Source organism: Lycium ferocissimum, unplaced genomic scaffold, assembly GCF_029784015.1.
Source record: "Lycium ferocissimum isolate CSIRO_LF1 unplaced genomic scaffold, AGI_CSIRO_Lferr_CH_V1 ctg14764, whole genome shotgun sequence".
Taxonomy (NCBI): Eukaryota; Viridiplantae; Streptophyta; class Magnoliopsida; order Solanales; family Solanaceae; genus Lycium; species Lycium ferocissimum.
Genome location: NW_026715645.1, coordinates 1 through 22,015, shown reverse-complemented (window position 1 = coordinate 22,015; position 22,015 = coordinate 1). Strand labels below are relative to the sequence as shown.

At 39.3% G+C, this 22,015-nt stretch overlaps 5 non-coding genes and 4 pseudogenes across 5 annotated transcripts; all 9 read right to left on the bottom strand.

Moving 5' to 3' along the window:
* Positions 1-8,436: 8,436 nt before the first annotated feature.
* LOC132042367 (5S ribosomal RNA) lies at positions 8,437-8,555 on the bottom strand (annotated as a pseudogene).
* A 211-nt stretch (positions 8,556-8,766) lies between these two features.
* Positions 8,767-8,884, bottom strand: LOC132042363 (5S ribosomal RNA). Its single transcript, XR_009411445.1, has one exon. It is a non-coding gene; the product is annotated as a 5S ribosomal RNA (ribosomal RNA).
* A 221-nt stretch (positions 8,885-9,105) lies between these two features.
* Positions 9,106-9,223, bottom strand: LOC132042366 (5S ribosomal RNA; annotated as a pseudogene).
* Positions 9,224-9,449: 226 nt separating this feature from the next.
* Positions 9,450-9,568, bottom strand: LOC132042370 (5S ribosomal RNA). Its single transcript, XR_009411449.1, has one exon. It is a non-coding gene; the product is annotated as a 5S ribosomal RNA (ribosomal RNA).
* Positions 9,569-9,795: 227 nt separating this feature from the next.
* On the bottom strand, positions 9,796-9,914 carry LOC132042371 (5S ribosomal RNA). Its single transcript, XR_009411450.1, has one exon. It is a non-coding gene; the product is annotated as a 5S ribosomal RNA (ribosomal RNA).
* Positions 9,915-10,142: 228 nt separating this feature from the next.
* On the bottom strand, positions 10,143-10,261 carry LOC132042364 (5S ribosomal RNA; annotated as a pseudogene).
* A 221-nt stretch (positions 10,262-10,482) lies between these two features.
* On the bottom strand, positions 10,483-10,601 carry LOC132042365 (5S ribosomal RNA; annotated as a pseudogene).
* Positions 10,602-10,836: 235 nt separating this feature from the next.
* LOC132042368 (5S ribosomal RNA) lies at positions 10,837-10,954 on the bottom strand. Its single transcript, XR_009411447.1, has one exon. It is a non-coding gene; the product is annotated as a 5S ribosomal RNA (ribosomal RNA).
* A 10,778-nt stretch (positions 10,955-21,732) lies between these two features.
* LOC132042369 (5S ribosomal RNA) lies at positions 21,733-21,850 on the bottom strand. Its single transcript, XR_009411448.1, has one exon. It is a non-coding gene; the product is annotated as a 5S ribosomal RNA (ribosomal RNA).
* Between the last annotated feature and the right edge of the window lie 165 nt (positions 21,851-22,015).

The following is a 22,015-nucleotide window of genomic DNA, read 5'->3' as shown; positions in this document are numbered from 1 at the left end:
AAGTTTTAAATTTTGTTAAATCTATCTAGTATTAGTTTGACAATATTTCTGAAAATGTGATGTTTTAAATAAGTAAAAATGGAAAGAAAGGGGTTGTTTTGGCCACTGTTTGTTGATTTTTGACTTCTATGGTCTTGTTTAAGGATGAAATCTGTCTAAAAAGGAAGTAGGACACTTTAATACTGATTAAGTTTATTAATGAGGTGTTAAGATAGCTTTAAGGGTAAGAAATGAAGAAAAAACTTGCCTGCTTGTTGTTTTAATCCTTGTTGGAAGTCATTAAGTTAAAAATAAGTAGAAATGAGGAGATTGACATGTGATTTAGCAGTAGACTATCCCTGCTAGTTGTTCTTGTGAGAAACTGTAATGGTGCTGCCTAACTTTGTGACTTCTATGCAATTTTGCTCCAAAGTTGCTATGTGTTCATGTCCCTATATAGCTATATTATGCGTATCTTCACCTGTTTGCTTAGTATAAGGTGATCTGGGTCCATTCTTGTCTGATTTGACTAAAACTAGATGTATTAGGGATGAATCTTTGAAAATTCTCTACTACTGTGAGTTGACTCACCTACTTGAGTACTTGAAGAGGTAGAACCAGCATTGTTTATTTGATTATGATCCCTAGAATGCCTAGAAATGTGAATGACAAGGCTCTGAGTAGAAAAAATGGGTTTAAAATGACATTTAATTGTCTATAGGACTCTCCGAGTTGATTCATTAGGACAATTTAGACTTTAAATAACCTTGACTATGTGTGATCTTGTTTGGATTAGCTTCCAAGTTTTTTTTTCCTGGCTTAGAACTACTTGATTTCTACCTGTCCTGTTGTTTTTTCTATCTGCCTAAGCTGTCATTGTGCTTGCCTTGATCACTCATCTGAATCAATAGACTTACCAAACCCCAACGTCTTTGTACATGTGCTTGGAACTTGTATAACTTGCCTTTGTTTCACTTGTTTTGTGCTAAGATTACCTAAAGCATGATTTAGCAAGCTTGTCCAGCCCATTTGCCTAGTCATCTTTGCATATCTACCCACCCTCTATCTGTATAGGCCATGCCCTGTAGATGATCACATGAGCTTGATTGACATTCATTTTTCTCATGTGTGACACTTTGTTTACTTTGGCTGCTTCATTACATGTGACTCTTCTAATTTTCCTCTTCACTTTACTGTCATTCTGGGAACCTCTACATTAATATAGGTTAATTTGCATATTTTGAGTGTCATTAAAAACCTCTATTCATCTTTGAACTTGAGTTGACTACCTAATCATGTATGGTTTGTTTTATGAGAAACTGGGATAAACTAAATGCCACCTTTAAACTCTGAGAAACTTGCTTTCAAAGACTGTTTATGCATGACTGATGTTTCTGACTATCATGGCTCATTATGAAAACCAAAGTAGAACCTTTTTACTACTCTGAAAATTGGAAACCTTAGTTGACTTGGCATTAAACTCTTGGATACTAAACTTGGGAAAATGGCCTTTGGAAACTAGTTCTGGGCACCTTGCCTTGTTATTTGTTGAAACTGTCTGTGTGCAAATGAATTTAGTGCAATGGTGCAATTAAAACTAAGTGATAATTGTGTGTCCACTATGGATTCTGGTCTTGTGTATTTGGAGGTCCTCCATATCACTTTCCTACTTCTATTTGTCATTTGGTTCTAGCACACCTCATGCCTTATGTTTTCATAGTTGATTCATCATTGAACTCTTGAAACTTTGCACCTTTTCTTGACATTACCATGCTGTCTTGGTTCACTCTTTTACTTGTTGGCTGATTACTATACATTATATATGCTATTGTCTACCTAAAACTTGCTGAATTTTGTAGCTTTTGCGCCTTGTTATGAAGTGCTTATCTATTTGAGTTTTAGTCTGTGTTGCCTGCTTAACAGTTTGTTGAGTTTTAGAAGCTCTGAATTTGTATAATTTGCAACTTGTGTGAGATTAGCTTGTGCATGAAGGGGTATGCCCCCTTATTGGGTGATTTTGCTCTCCATGTTCAAGTATATCAATGGTATATTGAAGGTATATTCAACCTGCACTTAGTATAATCCTGATTATAATTGTTGTATATCTGAGTATATCTATGTATATCACCTCTTAGACACTTAGAAAATTTAAAACAAAAGTTGGGGGAAAGTATATCAGGCTGTATATTGGGTATATCTAAGGTTCAACACTTAGAATTATTTCTGGGAAGAACTTGGTGGGCCATTAGTTGGGCAGATGGTCATTTGGGCAGGTTCAGTCGACTGTTACTATTAATCACTTGCTTATTGGGCTGTTGTAGCTTCTGTTAGCATTATTTGTTGCTGAGCTTGGCCCAAAAATGTTGTAATTCATATTTTGCCTTTGTAATAATTTATGTAGTTTAATTTCCGTATTATTTATAATTATTGAGCAAATACTAATGTTAAGTATACCTCTTGTATTTTCCACCCTCCAAACTTGTTGGTGGGCTTCCACGAGGCCCATCAATGCCTAATAGACCAAGTCTATAAAACAGAGCGTAGATTGGAGCATACGTTGGATTAAGGGCTCGAAATTGCATTTTACTTCTTCTCTTGGGCTTGGTCTGCGCAAGTCCCTCACACTTTACATTTGTGCCTTTAAATTGTGATTATATGAGCTTTAAATTTTAGATTTGGGACCCTTATGTTTAAAACTACGTATTTGAGTAGCTAAAACACTTTTTATACATTAATCGACGTTAATACTGTGTAAAAATTGGAACTGGACTGCTTTGGACTATTAAAGGACTAAATCTGCCTGATTTTGGAAAACCTGTGGACTTAAATTGACATTTCTGGAACTTCTGGGACTGGACTGACGTGGACTGTTTTGGGACTTTCTGGATTGATTTAATAAAATTGAGACTTGTATAAAATTTGTATAAAACTTGCAAAAATAGACTAAAACTTGTATAAAATTGGATAATTTAGTTATGAATACTATAGTATGCCAAAACTATTTTATAAAACTATTTTCCTATTAAAAAACATTTTTTTCAAAACTTTGGGTGGACTTGCGTGGAGTCCTACCTAGGCTAAGAGCCTTCAGGAATTAACTTAGGTGTTCTAGTCCGACACATTATGCCCAATTTTAGGCAAAACTATATTTCTTTGGTTTCCTGAAAAGCGTATTTTTGCATGAAAATGACTAACCTTTTATTGCGGAAATATGGAAAGTTAAGCAATTTTCTATCAAAAAACATTTATATCCGTCAGGCACACTATTAGAACCCGTAGGTAAACCGCAATTGAGCGGAACCTTAATACCGGGGTGCTTAATACCTTTCCCGGGGGATCACCAGAACCCTTACCCAGACTCTGGTAGATTAGGTTTCTTTAAATAATAGTTTTAAATGAACCCTTTTCCAATCGGTTTTCCTAATTTCCTAAAAATTAGGTGGCGACTCTAAAATGTATCCTTTAGAGCACTATTAAGTAGTTTGTGGGTTTTTTTGACTTTTCCGGAACGATTGACAACCGTACTTTCCCGGGACACCTCCTTCCTTTTATGAGGCATGTGCGAGTCGTTAAAAGTTTAAAATCCCAACGCCCGCTACAAGGGGAACCAGAATATCCTGCATCTAAGAGGCAGCAATCCACTAAGCAGTTGATGAAGGGGAGACTCTTGTAGGATTTGTGTGGGAGGCCACCTTTTTTCTTATTTGCATTAGTAGTAGTGTTGAAATTACCAAGTATAGACCAAGGAAGGTCATAGGAAGATGCCAATCTCCTCAAATCATCCCAGAGAAATTCCCGGAGACAAAGAGCGGTTTTAGCATACACAATAGAGACCAAGATTCTTCCATCACCATTGCCTAGTTGACAGGTTACCACTTGTTCCTTCTCATCAATAATTTTACAGTCTAGATATTCATCCCAAAAGATCCAAATCTTATTGTTGGAACTGGGAAAGCAGTAATCAAAATTCAGCTTGCGTTTGTACTTGTGAACCAGCTTATCAGAAAGAGATCTAGAGGGTTCAAGTAAGGCAATAAAATTGAAATTGTTAGAATTCTTTAAAAACTTTAGTCTTTCATAAGCCCCTTGGGTTTTAATACCCCTAATATTCCATATAAGGGACTTAATCATAACTAATATTTGTTGGAAAAAATTTGAGCAGATCTTGAAGATCTGGTTTTAGGTGGAGTAACATTTCCCCTTCCTCTTCCTCTGCCCATGAACCTGCTTCCTCCCCTTCCTCTCCCAAAATTTAACATTCTAGGTGAGAGATTATGTTGTTCAGTGATATCCCCAAAAGCTTCTTCAACCACATTTCTGTCAAAATCCTGAGCTTCTTGAGATATAAAGGCGTTGGCAAGCTGTTTCATTTCTTCATCACTTGATGAATTCCCTTCCATGCTTTCATATTCCTCCTCTTCTTCTGATTCTTCCTCAGAGGCTAGAGCTTTAAATTTATTATCGTCAATGATCTGATCAAAATCTCCATTCTCCTCCTGATCATCACAAGGTATAAAAGTATCCTTTTCACTACTTCTTGCAAAAGCAGGTGTTTTGGGAACACTTATCGGGGATTCTTCAACAAGTTTAGGAGATAGACTCTAATCCAAATCCGGATCATGATCCTTCACCTTATTCTTATTTTTCTCAATAGAGAGTTGCTTTGGGCTGTCTTCCCTAATATTGTGGATCTTTTCCTGCTCCTTGATCTCATTTGTGGAAATACTGGTTTTGCTAGATTGTTGAGAAGTGTTTGCCTTAATACTTTCACTGTTGATTCCCAACTAGTTCATATTTCTATCAGGGTTATTTTTGTTTTGACTGCCCATATTGCCCTCAGTTTGCATAGTTTCTTTCCCTTTAAAAACCTCCTCCTGATTCTTGTCACCATCCTTTTCATTATGATTCTTAGTAATATCTGCTTTGGGCATAAATACTTGCTTAGTTGCTTGCCTTCTATTCTTTTTTTTCATATTCCTGCTAGGTTCCTTCCATCCTTTCTCGTCTTTTTTGGTATTCAATGGTCCAACGACCTTATTGTTAGTAACCTTGACCTTTTATCTAGCTTCCTCATTGCTTCCATTCCATTTGGTTTCATCATCCTTCTTTTTTTCCTCGAAGGTTTCATCTCTTAGTTTTGTAGTGCATTCACTGATTTTGTGTCCCTAAAGGTAGCAATATTGGCAATAATCTGGAACACCCGGATACTCTATTTTTAGCATATAACCATCATCCGAACCATCTAACCTCTTGAAATCGAGCCACACTTCATCTAGCCTAGGTATTGATAGATCAATTTCAACCCTTATTTTAGCCACATTTCCTCTGGTTTTGCCGAATGTTGCGTGGTCCAGACCCATAGGGGTGCCAATTTGATCAATAAGCTGAGAAATAATGCTCCTTTTGAATAGGATCCATGCGATTTATGAATGAGAACCCATACCGGGGTTAAGGGGGTTTCCTGGTCAGGATCAAAATTTGGAGTCCATCGAAACACCCTCATGGGATATCCACCAATATCAACGAATCTTTTGAAGTATATAGTATAAAAATCTTCTGGATGAGTAAAGTCGATATACACATGACGAGCATCACAGTAGACAAATTTAGGAGTTCCTTTCAGGGGGTATTTACTAGTAAAAAGCTTCCTAATTTCATCCATACTAGGTCTCCCCCAAGAGAATTTGCCAACTAAAGTGTACTTAAAGTCGTTTGCAAGCTTGATAAAGAAATCTGCTGCGTTGAAAAAAACTGTTGGTTTTCCAAGGTGTGTTCCTTTTCGAAGAGTAATAGGAGGTGGTGGAGCTTGGGTCGAAGGTTCCAGCCCTTTGACCAGATTCATGTAGGTTGGTTTCTATCACGACCCAAACCGATGAGTCGTGACGAGTGTCTGACATCTAGTGACCAAACACCCCTAAACACATATCTTCACCTACTGAACATCAAGGGCCTATAAATGGCATAAACTGATCTCATACTGCCTCATGAAAGGATAACATTATAAACTCTGTACAATCTGTACATACACATACATACTGAAAAACAGTGCAAGCTAGCTAGGCCGCTACATATACTGTACCCAAAAGAATGGGAGCTGACAAGGCTACATCATCTGACTAATACATACAACTGTCTACAGACCTCTACTGGAATAAAAGCTATAGAAAGGACGGGACAGGGCCCCATCATACCCATATGCATATGCATCTCAAAAGAAAATAGACTGCAACTCTGGATCAAATGGAGCGCACTGACCACTGCTGGATAGAAGTCCTACTAAGCTGGACCACCTGTCGGTCTAACTGAACATGATGGCATGAACGCAGCCCCCCAAGCAACGGGGAGTCAGTACGGATAATGTACTGAGTATGAAAGGCGTAAGAACAATGACGTATATATAAGAATCATGAATAAAATCTGAACTCATAAGCTGAAACAATTGTCTGCATGTACTTGTATGAACTAGTATCTGTATGTATCTGCATAAATCTGTATAACTGACAATGCCTCTGTGGGCGCATAATATGCATGCTCATGCCTATCAATGTAGGTCGTACATATGTATATGCGTATATAACGCCTGTCAAGCCTCTGTGGCATCCCATCATATCATATGGGCCTCTCTGCGGCCATCATCGTATACATTGCTGAGGTACGTGCAGCCCGAACCTTATCTCATCATCATGGTGCACCAGCTGATCAGGTGGTAATGCGTATATAACGCCTATCCATTTTACCATACCCCATATACATATAATACTTGTGTATATAACGCCTTCTGGTCACGGGTCAATATACATATATATATATATGAATGAATGTAATGCATGAATAACGGTATACATAAAACTGGACCCATGAATAGAAGGAGCAATCATAAACAGGGTACATGAACATCAAAGACTGAAGAACTCCTAATACTACTAAGAGTAGAGTAATATGGAAGCTCGCTTACTCGTTCGGTTCATATCATAAGGTCATGCCAAAAGAAAGAAAGGATAGCCTTAACATACCTTGAAGTATACCTAATCATCCAACTTCTACCTCTCGAACATGTAAGTCTACAACTAAGATAACATAGGCCTTAATTAGAATATTTACCTAGCTTACTAACCATATTTAAATTCATAGAGAGTTTAACGAAGTGTAGGCAATAACTTCCTTTTAAGCTTACAACCCTTCGACTTCCCATTCAATCCAACATCAACCACAAAGCCCGCAACAACAATGACAACATCTATATATCAAAATATACTTAAATCCATTCCCAATCATCTCTTAAAAATAGCCCCAAATCACTATCTTACCCTTCATCAACTTACCACTTCCATAAGTATCCTTTCTTCACTTTAAACCGCTAAAACTCTTGGTAATCAACTTAAATATAAGGTTAGAAATCATTTATATACCTTGAGAGGTCTAAGATTCCAAAGATCAGCTTCAACTCCATCTTCCTAAGCTCTACAACTTGAAGAAACCATAGAAACAACCTTCATCTTCACAAGCTTGGGTTCACGGGGCTCGGATCTTGCCAAATCACCACCATAATGATAGAAAATGTTGGGAGTAGATATACTAGGGTTTTTCTCTGACTTGGAAGAGATAAAATAAGAATTAAAGTCGGGGATCACATATTTATACTTGGAATTAAAAAGGCCCAGCGGTACGCTTCGACGGACAGGTCGACGACCCATCGACGAGTCGACGACCCATCGACGTGTCGACGGTCCGTCGACCTACGCCTGCAGATTTCCAGGCCGCAGAACTGTATCGATGCCGCACAATGACGGTCTGTTGACCATGTCGACAGCTCGTCAATGATGAATGGTGTCTGAAGATTTCTCAGATTCAGCTCAGATCGCGTCGATTTGATTCGTTCAACTTCTAACCCTGTAATCACCAAGGATACCTGCTGGTACCTTTGTAATGAGGTAAGGCACTTTCCATCTCCAAAGCTCGGACACGGGTCTCAATTCTAAGGGCATACCCAACTACAGAACTATAGGTTCTACTACGACGAGAACAAGAGGCGTAACAGTTTCGATGAAGGATCTGACGAAGTCCCCAGTTGAACATTGTCGCCTAAAATTGGCGAAGGATGCGAACTTTTGGGGAAAAATTCCCCTGTGCGATTAGCCCCAAGGGGGGGATCCCCTTGAAGAGCCATGTGCACCGGAGGTCCGGCCGATAGCCGGAGATCAAAACCCTAGGCGATTTTAACGGTAATAAAAAGGGTCATTGGATTTGATGTATGGAGAGAGAATATCTTTGCGTTAGAAACTACATTAAAATTACTATAAGTCATGATAATTTATAATTCAAATAATTTAGAAAAAATGTAAGGAAAACGTGGTCAAAGAACCACCTCTTAGACTCCCCAAATAGTAAAGGATTCACATAAATTGAAACAGAGAGAGTATTAAATAGATGAAAAAGAGCATAATCCGGAAAAAAGAAGGGATGCAACACCAGTACATCCCAGGGGGTCACCCATCCTAGTACTACTCTCGCCCAAGCACGTTTGAGTTCAGAGTTCTGATTAGTTCCGGTGCGTTTGTGCTGGTAGGATGGCATCAATCAGTCCTAGCGCTCTAAATTCTCTTAAAACCTTTCCTCCCCCTCTCTCCTCTAAAAATAAGGTGCGTAAGTGCAAAGCTTTAAATATGCGTCACTTCGCGCTCCGTTATCCATTTTATGCGATTCTTTTTAGTATTTTTTTGAGATCTAGCTTATTTTTTGAAAAAATATATTAAATAGACAAAAACGAGTGTAGTCTGGACAAAAGGAGATATGTAACACGAGGACTTCCCCGAGGTCACCCATCCTAATACTATTCTCGCCCAAGCATGCTTAACTTCAGAGTTCTGATGGGATCCGGTGCGTTAGTGCTGGTATGATCGCATCCAGCGGTCCTAGCGCTATAAATTCTCTTAAACCCATTTCCCCCCTCCCTTTTCTCTAAAATTAAGGCGTGTAAGTGCAAAACTTTTAATATGCGTAACTTCGCACTCTGTTATCCGTTTTATGCGATTCTTTTTTATATTTTTAGTATTTTTTTGCGATCTATCTTATTTCTTGAAAAATTATATTAAATATATGAAAATGAGCGTAGCCCGGGCAATAGGAGATATGCAACACAAGGACTTCCCAGGGGTCACCCATACTAATACAACTCTCGCCCAATCACGCTTAACTTCGGAGTTCTGATAGAATCTGATATGTTAATGTTGGTATGATCACATCAATCAGTCCTAGCGCTCTAAATTCTCTTAAACCCATTGCTCCTCCTCCATCTTCTCTAAAAACAGGGCGCGTAAGTTCAAAAATTTAAATTTGCGTAACTTCGCACTTCGTTATCTGTTTTATGCTTTTTTTTAATTTTTATTTTGAGTATTTTTCTGAGATCTACCTTATTTTTTTTAAATAAATATATTAAATAGATGAAAATGAGCGTAGTCCGGATAAAAGGAGGGATGCAACACGAGGACTTCCTAGTAGGAAACCCATCCTTGTACTACTCTCGCCCAAACACGCTTAACTTCGGAGTTCTGATGGTATCCGGTGAGTTAGTGCTGGTATGATAGCATCCATCAGTCCTAGAACTTTTAATTATCTTAAACCCTTTGCCCCCCACCCTCCCTCTTCTCTAAAAATAAGGTGCGTAAGTGAAAACTTTAAATATGAGTAACTTCGCACTTCGTTATCCGATTTATACGTTTTTTTTATTTTTATTTTGAGTATTTTTTTGAGATCTAGCTTATTTTTTAAAATAAATATATTAAATAGAAGAAAATGAGCGTAGTCCGGACAAAAGGAGGGATGCAACACGAGGACTTCCCAGTAGGACACCCAGCCTTGTACTACTCTCGCCCAAGCACGCTTAAGTTCGGAGTTCTGATTGGATCTGGTGCGTTAGTGCTAGTATGATCGCATCTATCAGTCATAGCACTCTAACTTCTCTTAGGCCCTTTTTCTCCCTCCCTCTTCTCTAAAAATAAGGTGCGTAAGTCAAAAGCTTTAAATATGCATTACTTCGCGCTCTGTTATCCGTTTTCTGCGATTCTTTTTATTATTATTATTTTGAGTATTTTTCTGAGATCTAGCTTGTTTTTTGAAAAAAATATATTAAATAGATGAAAAAGAGCGTAGTACGGACAAAAGGATGGATGTAACATGAGGAATTCCCAGGGGATCACCCATCCTAGTACTACTCTCGCCCAAGCACGCTTAACTTCGGAGTTTTAATAAGATCTAGTATGTTAGTGCTGCTATGATCACATCCAATAGTTCGAGGCTCTAAATTCTCTTAAACCCTTATTCCCCTCCCTCTTCTCTAAAAATAATGCGCTTAAGTGCAAAACTTTAAATATCCGTAACCTCGCGATTTGTTATCCGTTTTATGCGATTCTTTTTTTGATTTTGAGATTTTTTTTTTAAATCAAGCATATTTTTCAAAAAATATATATGAAATATGCGAAAAAGAGCATAGTTCGGAAAAAAGGTGGTATGCAACACCAGTACTTCCCAGGGGGTCGCCCATCCTAGTACTACTGATGCCCAAGCACGCTTGACTTCGGAGTTCTGATTGGTTCCGGTGCGTTAGTGCTGGTATGATCATATCTATCAGTCCTAGTGCTCTAAATTCTCTTAAAACCTTTCCTCCCCCTCCCTCTTCTCTAAAGATATGGCGCGTAAGTGCAAAACTTTAAAATATGCGAAACTTCGCGCTCCATTATCCGTTTTATGCGATTCATTTTTTATTTTTTTTTAATTTTGAGTATTTTTTTGAGATCTAGCTTATTTTTCAAAAAAAAAAATATTAAATAGATGAAAAAGATCGTAGTCCGGACAAAAGGAGGGATGCAACACCGGTACTTCCCGGGGGTCACCCATCCTAGTACTACTCTCGCCCAAGCACGCTTGACTTCGGAGTTCTGATTGGTTCCGGTGCGTTAGTGCTGGTATGATCGCATCAATCAGTCCAAGCGCTCTAAATTCTCTTCAACCCTTTCCTCCCCTCCCTCTTCTCAACAAATAAGGCGCGTAAGTGCAAAACTTTAAATATGCGTAACTTCGCGCTCTGTTATCCGTTTTATGTGACTCTTTTTTTTTTTTTTTTTTTTTTTACTATTTTTTTGAGATCTAGCTTATTTTTTGAAAAAATATATTATATACACAAAAACGAGCATAGTCCGAACAAAAAGAGAGATGCAACACGAGGACTTTTGTAACGACTCGTTTGGTCGTTATTGCTTTTTGATGCTGTTGATCCTTTCTCGAGCTTTATTAGCTCACATTTGACATAAGGAGACCGTTGAAATGCTTCCCGAGGTCATTGGACGTGATTTGGGTGAGTTTGTGGGAAATTTGGGCTTAAAGGAAAAAGAGTTGACTCAAAGTTGACTTTTAGGTAAACGGGCCTTTATCGAAAATCTGTCGGTTCCGAGAGGTCCGGATGGTCGTTTAGAACTTGTTTGTATATTTGGTCAGGTTCATAATGCACTCGGCTGCATTTTGGGACTTGGGTTGGAAAGTTAGTTTTGAGGTATTGGGGGTTGACTTGATCAACGAGACCTCCGATGGGAATTCTGAGGCCATGAGTTAGTTCGTAGTGCATTTTATGTATATCTGCATATTTGGTTTGTGTCCGGGAGGTTCCGGGATGATTCCGGGTGTCGATTCCAAGTTTGGAAGGCACTAGAAATTTCTGGTGTCTAGTGACCTCTATAGCGGTGGCTTGACCGCGGAAGCGGCTGACTGACCAGATTTTTATTTAAAAGCTTTATGAAAACCCTTATTCCTCCCATTCCTTCTATTACATTTCCTTAGCATCTTGGAGGCGATTTGAGAAGGGTTTGGTCAGATTCTCATGAGGGTAAGTTCCATAATCTTAATCTCTTTCATTTACCTTTTCTAAGTAAGAATTCATGGTAGTAAACCCATAGAACTTGGAAGAATAAGAGAGGGTTTTTGGGTTTCTTTCTTGAATAAGTTGTTAATTATAAAACCTTGATTTGTTGGTGGATTAAGCTTGATTAAGTATGGAATTGATGAGTAGTAGCTATATAAACATGATTCCTTCATTATTAGTAACCAATTTGTGGGATTTAAAGTTAGTGCTTATACCCAAAATTGGGGGTTTCTGTTACATCCCGTATTTTGAACGACGGGACGATTCGGGTTAACTATGAAAAGTTAGGATTAAGACCATTCCGGGGTGCGAAGTCGGGACGTGTGACCTTCGATTTTGTCGTGTGACCTAAGTGTGTATGACGTTATTGGTATGGAAACATCAAAGAAACTTCGGGACCAAAAGTGGAAATTGTGGAAGTTGACAATTATTGAAATAAATTGAGGGAAGAAAAGATGGCCATGTGGCCGGCCACCTTAGGAGTGGGCCATGGCCACATGGTTGGCTATTATATGAAAAGAGAGGATGACTTAAGGGCTCATTTTATCATCAACTTCATCACTTAGAAAAAAACAAGAACCTTGGAGAGTAACTCACCAAGCATTCGGCCAAGGAGAAAAATTTCAAGACCAAGAACTAGCCTTCCTAAAATTATTTCTCCTAAGCAAACCTACTAATTTGAGGGTGCTTAGTAACGTGGAGGTGTTGTTTCAAGCGTTGGATTGTTCGTTTTCATCCTTGGCCAACTTTGGACAAGTTGAGGATTTGTGAAGAAAGGTAAGTTTAATCTTGTTTTTATGAGTTATGAAAGGTTTATGTGTGTTGTTGTATGTTGTTATGGATGAAATTCATGGAAATTGGGTGATTGAAGTTGAGGCCGTGAGCATGGAAAGTGGCCGTGTGCATGTGTGTTGTGTGTCTAAGTGAAGAATTAAGTTTATGTGGCTTGTTTGATTATTGTGGAGTGTTGGAATGAATGAAAAATCATAAAGTATATATGTATGGTGTGTTGGCCGAATATGGCCTTTTGTATGAGTTAAGAAATGAATTAGTTTTCTTGGAATTTTAGTTGTTGTTGTTATGTGGATTCTATGTTGGAAATAAGAGTTTAATGATTCGAATTGGTATTGTAAGTGTTGTGGGCTGTTTTGGAAGGTTTTGTGTATTTAATGTAATTTTTATGTTCATGGAAATGATATGGTAGAGTGTGAATTGTTAGAGCAAATCATGATTTGAAGTCAAGGAATGTGTTATGGATGAGTTCTCGGGTTAAGGGACAATTTCGGGTGACTTGGAGTATTTGTTGGATTATTGGAAATATTATGTGAATTGTTTAAAGAGTTCTTGAATGATTGTTTGAGTGGTTTTGAATTGATAATTGAATATGCGTTAGTTTGATTACATGTTGGTTTGTAAGTATGTAATTGTAGTAAGCATAATTGGAATGTGGTTGGGGTGTGCGGAGAAAGATTGTTAATGCTCGAATGTGTTTGAATTGATTATGGATATTGTTGGAATGATTGTTGGTTTGTTGTGTTGTTGAATTTGGCCGAGTTGAATTCTCGGGGTTGGTCTATTTATAAAGGAAGTCTTTGCCCAATTTTCCGTAGGATTATGTGTTAGTTGGAAATGAACTTCTAAATGCTTGGTTGACGTTGGTATTTGTTGATGTCATGTAGATCTTGGGGAGTTCGAGATATAAGTTGAGTTGGATTAGCGTTGTATGCGAGCGAGGTATGTAAAGCTTAACCCTTCTTTCTTTTGGCATGTCTTAGTTTAATATAGGCTACGATACTAGCCTCGAGGAAATTCCATTCTCATGATCCGAGCATGTCTATGATTCGCGTTTGTCTTTTGGTACTCGTATGTTGATGTGGGAAAATATTGGTTTTGATGTTGTTGGAAAAAAATGATTTTAAAGTTGCATAAAAACTTGGTTTTCAAAAGAGTTTTATTCTTAAACAATGTTGAAACTTCGAACGCTCATAACTTTCGACTAAGGGCTCGGATTGCCTCGATATCGTCGTGGGAGGTTGTATGACGTGTGATGAGTGTGTTTTCCATAAGCGGGCCCGGCTCGGGTTGACGCTCGTCCGTGGGTCCCGCGACCTTCGTTTGTACATTTCTGATGACGTTTGGAAGAGTTTGGTATGACGATTTTCCCGATTCCCAAGTATGATCCTTTTACTTACTTTTGAACTTATGATAATGATTTTATGCATATGGTTACTCACGACTCGCTCGTGCGGTTTGTTGGTACATCGTTCGCCGGTTCCGGGCCGGTTTTGTTGTCGTGCGCATTATTATATATATTCGGAGTTATCTTTGTGTTACGGTTCCCGAGACCTCGCCATAGGGCCGGGTTCCGTTTATGGAGTTATCTTTGTGATATGGCTTATGATGTGTTGTGATGATGTGTTGTGTTCGGGGATACGGAGATTTGAAATCTTCGGTGTTATCTTGTGTTATGGCGCCAACGACGGGCGGGCGACCATATTTTACATCGCGCCCTATGCATACTTTGTATTTTGAAAATAAACATTTGACATTTTGGAAAGGTACTTACTTTCGGTATTGTTTCGAGTGTGTGTGACTCGTATTTATTCTTGTATTTCTGCTTTGCATACTCGGTACATATTTCGTGCGACCCCTTTCTTCGAAGGGGTGCGTTTCATGCCCGCGTACGGACGCCCGGTTTGATGATCTGTCGGTTTAGGACACCTATCTGCTTGTGTTGGAGTGCTCCTTTTATCCGAGCCCACATTTTGGTTTATACTCGTTCGTTTGCATATGTGTGTGTGTGTGTTCGGGGGGGTACGGCGGGGCCACAATGTCCGTCGGATGAGTTTGTTGGTTTGTTTAGAGGTACGTAGACGTATATGTGGGTTGTGTGCCTACCACGTACGGATGAGTTTGTATATTATATGTTTTGGGGGATGATGTGCCATCGGATAGCCTTATCGGCTTTCGATATATGTATATATATATGTGTTTGAGTTTGAGATGTGTTTGAGACAGCGTTTGATATTTGTATGCGCGTAAGTCAGCTGTGTGTGATTCAGGTGTGATGAATGCGTTTGGGTGTCCAACTCGGGCACTAGTCACGGCCTACGGGGTTGGGTCGTGACAAAAGTGGTATCAGAGCAGTTCGTCCTCGGAATGTCTACAGGCCGTGTCTCGTAGAGTCTTGTTTATCGGTGTGTTGTGCACCACATCTATAGCGAGAAGCTACGGGGCATCTAGGGTGTTATCTTTCTTTCGATCCTAGATCGTGCCATAGAGCCAAGTCATAGGAAATGAGATTCCTTACTTTGATCTTTGATTTCGGCGAGAAGAATGGTGTTGATAACGAAAAGTGATTAGCGATGTTGGAAGTTGCAAGCACGCGCGGAGTAAGTAAAGGTATGAAAGAAATATACGAGGTGTGTTTATTATTTTCGTCTTGTTGTTGATGTTGGGAGCCACGTGAGGCTGTGATATGATATATGATCCGGTATGGGGTATGATGTGTTTGGAGATATGCAATCTTTCGAAGTATGATGTTCTTGTGGCGCCGGATGGAGCGGCGACCACGTTTTGTCCGCCGGGTCCCATTATGGACCGTATATGGTATGATGAGTCTGTTCACCGAGTCCCCAGTTTTAGCGGTCCTTCGAACCGCATATACGCTTTGGCAGGTAGGCGGGATCCAGAGGTGGCACCGAATGTGGGTCCAGGTATATGAACCCTTACTATAATAATCTGATGTATGTGTGTTTGTTGTATGAATGTTGGTTGATAGCGGCAAGTAGGGATCCGAAAACCGATAGTCGGGTATTTGTAAATAACGACGATCAAGGTGTGTCTGTTGCCATAGAGAATTTGGGTGTTTGGAATGAGAAGTAGGCATGTCGTCGGCGAGAAGTTAGTGTCGAGGTTTGGAGAGAGCTAAAATAGTAAGTGTGTTATGAGAGCGTTTGGAAATACGGTAGAGCTTCGATTTACTCCAGTTAGGTGATGAAAGTCTTGTGATGGGGTGGACGCGATTATATTGGAGTTAGAGCATCGTATTTCATCGAAGTTCCTAGGTTAAGCGTGCTTTGGGTGAGAGCAAATTCGGGATGGGTGACCCCTGGGAAGTTTTTGGAAATCTTGCAAGTTCAGTTGTAAGAGGCAATTAAGGAGTTAGGATTGCAGCATGATGTGTGAACGGAAAGTTGTAAGATGAAATCTAAGTCGAGGAGCAATAGAAGAGTTCGAATTCGAGATAAAGAGTATGATTGGTAGGTACGACTATGTGTTATGATAATAACGGGAACTTTCCCCGAGATCTTTGGACGACCTTATAAGACTAGTTGAACATTCGAGGACGAATGTTCTAAAGGGGGGAAGGATGTTACATCCCGTATTTTGAACGACGGGACGATTCGGGTTAACTATGAAAAGTTAGGGTTAAGACCATTCCGGGGTGCGAAGTCGGGACGTGTGACCTTCGATTTTGTCGTGTGACCTAAGTGTGTATGACGTTATTGGTATGGAAACATCAAAGAAACTTCGGGACCAAAAGTGGAAATTGTGGAAGTTGACAATTATTGAAATAAATTGAGGAAAGAAAAGAAGCCATGTGGCCGGCCACCTTAGGAGTGGGCCATGGCCACATGGTTGGCTATTATATGAAAAGAGAGGATGACTTAAGGGCTCATTTTATCATCAACTTCATCACTTAGAAAAAACAAGAACCTTGGAGAGTAACTCACCAAGCATTCGGCCAAGGAGAAAAATTTCAAGACCAAGAACTAGCCTTCCTAAAATTATTTCTCCTAAGCAAACCTACTAATTTGAGGGTGCTTAGTAACGTGGAGGTGTTGTTTCAAGCGTTGGATTGTTCGTTTTCATCCTTGGCCAACTTTGGACAAGTTGAGGATTTGTGAAGAAAGGTAAGTTTAATCTTGTTTTTATGAGTTATGAAAGGTTTATGTGTGTTGTTGTATGTTGTTATGGATGAAATTCATGGAAATTGGGTGATTGAAGTTGAGGCCGTGAGCATGGAAAGTGGCCGTGTGCATGTGTGTTGTGTGTCTAAGTGAAGAATTAAGTTTATGTGGCTTGTTTGATTATTGTGGAGTGTTGGAATGAATGAAAAATCATAAAGTATATATGTATGGTGTGTTGGCCGAATATGGCCTTTTGTATGAGTTAAGAAATGAATTAGTTTTCTTGGAATTTTAGTTGTTGTTGTTATGTGGATTCTATGTTGGAAATAAGAGTTTAATGATTCGAATTGGTATTGTAAGTGTTGTGGGCTGTTTTGGAAGGTTTTGTGTATTTAGTGTAATTTTTATGTTTATGGAAATGATATGGTTAGAGTGTGAATTGTTAGAGCAAATCATGATTTGAAGTCAAGGAATGTGTTATGGATGAGTTCTCGGGTTAAGGGACAATTTCGGGTGACTTGGAGTATTTGTTGGATTATTGGAAATATTATGTGAATTGTTTAAAGAGTTCTTGAATGATTGTTTGAGTGGTTTTGAATTGATAATTGAATATGCGTTAGTTTGATTACATGTTGGTTTGTAAGTATGTATTGTAGTAAGCATAATTGGAATGTTGTTGGAATGCGTGGAGAAAGATTTTAATGTTCGAATGTGTTTGAATTGATTATGGATATTGTTGGAATGATTGTTGGTTTGTTGTGTTGTTGAATTTGGCCGAGTTGAATTCTCGGGGTTGGTCCATTTATAAAGGAAGTCTTTGCCCAATTTTCCGTAGGATTATGTGTTAGTTGGAAATGAACTTCTAAATGCTTGGTTGACGTTGGTATTTGTTGATGTCATGTAGATCTTGGGAGTTCGAGATATAAGTTGAGTTGGATTAGCGTTGTGTGCGAGCGAGGTATGTAAAGCTTAACCCTTCTTTCTTTTGGCATGTCTTAGTTTAATATAGGCTACGATACTAGCCTCGAGGAAATTCCATTCTCATGATCCGAGCATGTCTATGATTCGCGTTTGTCTTTTGGTACTCGTATGTTGATGTGGGAAAATATTGGTTTTGATGTTGTTGGAAAAAAATGATTTTAAAGTTGCATAAAAACTTGGTTTTCAAAAGAGTTTTATTCTTAAACAATGTTGAAACTTCGAACGCTCATAACTTTCGACTAAGGGCTCGGATTGCCTCGATATCGTCGTGGGAGGTTGTACGACGTGTGATGAGTGTGTTTTCCATAAGCGGGCCCGGCTCGGGTTGACGCTCGTCCGTGGGTCCCGCGACCTTCGTTTGTACATTTCTGATGACGTTTGGAAGAGTTTGGTATGACGATTTTCCCGATTCCCAAGTATGATCCTTTTACTTACTTTTGAACTTATGATAATGATTTTATGCATATGGTTACTCACGACTCGCTCGTGCGGTTTGTTGGTACATCGTTCGCCGGTTCCGGGCCGGTTTTGTTGTCGTGCGCATTATTATATATTCGGAGTTATCTTTGTGTTACGGTTCCGAGACCTCGCCATAGGGCCGGGTTCCGTTTATGAAGTTATCTTTGTGATATGGCTTATGATGTGTTGTGATGATGTGTTGCGTTCGGGGATACGGAGATTTGAAATCTTCGGTGTTATCTTGTGTTATGGCGCCAACGACGGGCGGGCGACCATATTTTACTCGTGCCCTATGCATACTTTGTATTTTGAAAATAAACATTTGACATTTTGGAAAGGTACTTACTTTCGGTACTTACATTTCGAGTGTGTGTGACTCGGTTTATTTACCGTATTTCTGCTTTGCATACTCGGTACATATTTAAATGCCGACCCTTTCTTCGGGGGCCGCGTTTCATGCCGCAGTACGGACGCCCGGTTGATGATCCAATCGGCCTTAGGACACCTATCTGCCGTGTGTTGGAGTGCTCCTTTTATCCGGAGCCCACATTTTGGTTTATACTCGTTATTTGCATATGTATGTATTTGTTCGGGGGGTACGGCGGGGCCCCCGTCCCGTCGGATGAGTTTGTTGTCCATTTAGAGGTCTGTAGACGTATATGTGGGTTGTGTGCCTACCCTGTACGGATGAGTTTGTATATTATATGTTTTGGGCTGATGTGCCATCGGATAGCCTTATCGGCTTTCGATATATGTATATATATATGTGTTTGAGTTTGAGATGTGTTTGAGACAGCGTTTGATATTTGTATGCGCGTAAGTCAGCTGTGTGTGATTCAGGTGTGATGAATGCGTTTGGGTGTCCAACTCGGGCACTAGTCACGGCCTACGGGGTTGGGTCGTGACAGTTTCACCTAGAATCTGAATTTGAGTATTCCATGAGTTAATCTAGCTTCTAATTGATGGGAATTTGTCACCTAGAGTATTGATAGGAATTGATCACCTAGAGTATTAATTCCATGTTGAGACTTATATATTCCTAATTTCCTCTTTTTAGTTCATAAACCCCATTCCGTTGGTTGGGATTTGGGTCTTGAATTAGAGTAAGGCTTGAATAATGATTCTTATTGATTCTAATTCCCTAATTCAGATATGATTAGACTTTCATTATCACGAGGCACAAAGGAAGGGAAAGACTAAGGTTTAATTGTTCGAGTTTGCTGTTCGGCTTTCCAGGTAGGTTACGGTTTATCTTATGGTGAGACTTCGATTAGCGAAGCGTATGTTTGGATGAGATTATCGGAGAATGCATGTAAACCTCTGGGTATGAAGTTGGATTGGATATTGCCTTAGGTTGGGCCTTGTTGGATGATTTGGGGGCTAGCCACCCCATTGCATTGTTGACCTATTTGTTCTATGTACTCTTTGGCTCGTCGCCACGTTGATATATTGGGTATTGATGATTAATTATATTTCATGATTGTGATATTGTGGCACCTTACCTTGTTGTTATTGAGATGAGAGCTGTGAATCTGTTGTGGTTTATTGTATAGCCTTATTGATGATATTACTTGTGTTCCCATGTGTGAGACTGCTTGGGATTGATTTGGTTTATTGATATTATACTTGCATAGTATTATACTCATTTCCATAATATATTGATATTGCTTTGAAATGGTACTGATGACAGAAAATGAGAAGGGAATACAGGTGATTGAGACATACTGATACGAGTCATCTCTGGAATGTGTGCGAAGTGACCGGTGTTCTTCCAAGACATATTTGATATTGAGTCATCTCTGGGCTGTGTGCGAAGTGATCGATTTTCTTCCGAGACATATTGGATATTCATCTGGGGTCAAATTTGTGTGCGGGTACCGATATGGAAACACTGTCTTCTCGAGACATGTTGGATATTGAGTCACCTCTGGGCTGTGTGCAGAGTGACTGGTGCATGGACTTCGCGGGTCCCCCATGAGTTGTGCTGCCGAGACATGATGTTCCATCGTCGGAGTACATGTGTGCTAGTATATTCATTGCATACATATCATATACATCTTGCATTGCATCTTATCACCTTTTTTGGTTGATTATGATATGGATTTGTGATTGAAATCTCTGAGACTTCGCATAATTAGGTTTAGATGCGTGATATAGTTGTGATTGATGAATTCAGAGTTGATATACTGAGACTTGGCACAATTGAGTTTAGATGCTATAACATAGGCTGTGATGTGTATTATGGATACTTGTCTAGTAATGACTTGTACCTTACTGTTTACGTGTTATTCTTACTTTATTGTCTTCATATACGTTAACTAGTCTTAGTCAGCCTATGATACCTACCAGTACTTGTTGCTTGTACTGACCTAACACTTGCTGCATTCTTTTATGGATGCAGAGTACTTGCCAGGTTTCACTTCATCTCCTCGTGGCTAATTTTCCAGTTTGCTGTCGAGTCCATTCAGGGTAAGCATGATGACGTTCACTGCCCGTAGACTCCTCCTTATTGCTTATGTCTTACTTCCTAGTCCGAGACATGAATTGAGACTTTTATGTATTATGCAGACTTATAGTTTAGTAGAGCTCTTGTATGACTAGACCACGATATTGGGGTTGTATTTCACTACTTTCCGCACTTTATATTATTAATGTGAGACTTAAGTTATTTCTATTTTCTTTCACTTTATTTATGTTTGTGAATGTTGGGATAAGGGTTCGCCTACCGAGGTGGGAAAGGTAGGTGCCTGCACGACTTATCTAAAATGGGTCGTGACAAGTTGGAATCAGCGTCCTAGGTTACCCGGTCTATAATACAAGAGTGTGTCTAGTAAAGTCTCACAGATCAGTACGATGAGCTCCGTATCTATCTGCGAGACGCTATACAATATTTAGGAAACTTTCAATTCTTTCATTCTCTCGTGCGACTTCATTAAAATTGGTATCTAGTCGATTTCAATTGGTATCTAGCGATTCCAATTGGTATCTGAATCCTTATCTTAATCATTCTCGGAAGATGGAAATCCATCCTTAAATTCTTATGCGAATGGTTGATCTATGACGTGTTGTAGTATGGTACGAGATGTGTTATTCTGATTTGGACAAAAAAAGAATCGCATAAAACGGATAAGGTAACCCGAAGTTACGCATATTTAAAGTTTTGCACTTACGCGCCCTATTTTTAGAGAAGAGGGAGGGGGAGAAAAGTGCTTAAGAGATTTTAGAGCGATAGGACTGATGGATTGGGTGACCCCCTGGGAAGTCCTCTAAAAATAGGACGCGTAAGTGCAACACGAGGACTTTCCTCCCCCTCCCTCCTCTCTGAAAATAGGGCGCGTAAGTGCAAAACTTTAAATATGCGTAACTTCGCGTTACCTTCTTCGTTTTATGCGATTCTTTTTTTGATTTTTAGTATATTTTCGAGATCCAGCATATTTTTCTAATAAGTATATTAAATAGACAAAAATGAGCATAGTTCGGACAAAAGGAGAGATGCAACACGAGGACTTCCCAGGGAGTCACCCATCCTAGTACTATTCTCTCCCAAGCACGCTTAACTTCGGAGTTCTGATGGATCCGATGTATTAGTGCGGGTATGATCGCATCCATCAGTGCTAGCGCTCTAAATTCTCTTAAACCATTTGACCCCCCTCCATCTTCTCTGAAAATAAGGCGCTTTAGTGTAAAATTTTAAATATGTGTAACTTCGCGCTCCGTTATCCATTTTATACGATTCTTTTTTATTTTGTGTATTTATCCGAGATCTAGTTTA